The 1,949-nt window shown below is 37.9% G+C and overlaps 1 pseudogene; it reads right to left on the bottom strand.

The window, feature by feature from the left end:
• Positions 1-217: 217 nt before the first annotated feature.
• On the bottom strand, positions 218-1,706 carry LOC143576554 (galactolipase DONGLE, chloroplastic pseudogene; annotated as a pseudogene).
• Positions 1,707-1,949: the final 243 nt, after the last annotated feature.

The following is a 1,949-nucleotide window of genomic DNA, read 5'->3' as shown; positions in this document are numbered from 1 at the left end:
TCATTTCTTTCTACCCTATTTAATAGATGTCAGTATGTCACCACGACTCCGATCATCCAAGAAAACTAACAAGACGAAGATCAAAAATTCCGAATACCATATTAAAACTAAGAAAATTATTAGGTTAACAAAGAATGGCTAAATTTCACCTCAAATATTGGTAGATTAAGAAATCGTTGTTTGAAAATAAAATTAATGTACATATATCAAATTTTACAAACATTACACAACCATGGTAAGCAAAACAATCCATGCTACTGCAACATATTTCCATGCTAATGAAGTCATGTTCAATTCTTGCAACTTTTTGATCAAAACCACCCTTTTTTTTCGAATTCGTGCTCTTGTCGGACAATTCTTGATCATTTCAATATAAGTTTGCATGTCATGAACACATAGAATTGTGTCCATCTTAAAGAACTCCGATATATTCACACCCCTTTTTACTCTCTTATCTATCATGACGCCAAATATTTCGTTTCGCTCATCTTCGTATGTATTCAGACTGTCAAGTACCAATTCAATACCGACGTGAGCATAACAAGCACTCCTCCAAGCACTAAAAGTCTCATTGAATATAACCCCTGGGAGTTTTGTTATAGGATCATTTGCATTAACGATCCTAAGAACTTTCACTCCCAGCTCCTCGCACCGTTCCTTGAAATGGACATTTCCAACCCTTGGTCCCGCAAATGAAAAAACAGTTATCGGGACCTTGGGTTGGTTCAATTCAACCTCTGCCATGTCATATGCGAGTAGCTGAGCCAATGAACTACCCATGCTGTGCCCGACCAACGTTACGCTTAGTTCTTCATTTTTATATTTTCTTAAAAGTCTAGAAACTTCTGAAAGTAGTTGCTCTCGACAACTTCCGAGACCAAATCTAATGTTAGTCTCGGAAGAAGTATACAGGTTGAGAAAACCTGCTTCAACCATGATATTGGGTTTAGGATCATTAGGATCCAACCTGGCAGGAGATAGTGAACTCATAAAGTTTGCTATCCATTCTTGGTAAGTAACCGTCCCACGAAAAGTTACCAAAATATCCCTCCTCCCAATCCTCTTCACCTCCTCATCTGATGACACCGCAACGTACCCTACCCACCGGGCACACGAACCACCATTTTGGGTTGGAATGTTGATGCCTGCGGTGACATAAACATACTTGGTAACCATATAACCACAATCTCCCCAACCTACCTCTAAAAACATTTTGTTTTTACTATGCTTGCAGTTCAAGTAGCGGCTGGAATTAGGGTTTAGATCAAAAGCGTCGTAGCCCGCAGTGACAAACTTGCCATAACGGATTATTTCACGTTGGAGAAGAGGATTTAATGGTTGGATGAGATTTTCCCAGTTGTTTAAACCTTGAACATCCCTCCAATTAAGAGATAAACTAGCAGGACTATTAGGTATAGCTGGTGAAAGTAACGAGGGTAACGACGTAATTGCAACAGTGCTGCAACAGATCTTGGTGACATTAGGTCTGGATATATATGGTTTTTCAGGGTTGATGATCATGAAAGGGTTAAGTGGGAAGTTAACAAGATTTATGCTAGAATTGTTTACCGCGTTAAGCAATGATTTAGCAGCCATAGAAGAACAGATTAATCATAGAGAAAGAAGAAGATATTAGTGAATTCTGAAGCATGTTCAGCCAAGCAAAGCTCAGCAATGGAGACCATTATATATATTATGCATGTGTGTACTGGCTCATATGGGTGAGGTTACTCTTAAAGTAATTATATATAATTTAAATTTAAATTCATAACCATGTTGGCTATGTTAACCATTGGTTCAACGATCTTAGTAGACATCAAGAGGTCAAAATTAAACATCATGTTGCAACTTGCAAGTGTAACTAAAGTCGCAAAACTTTAGATAGTAAGGATCCATATTAAGGCATGCATTTTAAATATATTCGCCATCGCCATGGTGCTTAATTTTAA

The sequence above is a fragment of the Bidens hawaiensis genome, unplaced genomic scaffold, assembly GCF_021521415.1.
Source record: "Bidens hawaiensis isolate Kalapana, Puna unplaced genomic scaffold, B.hawaiensis_p1.1 tig00001461_1, whole genome shotgun sequence".
Lineage (NCBI taxonomy): Eukaryota > Viridiplantae > Streptophyta > Magnoliopsida > Asterales > Asteraceae > Bidens > Bidens hawaiensis.
The sequence above is the reverse complement of the archived record's forward strand: the minus strand, read 5'-3'. Positions and strand labels throughout refer to the sequence as shown.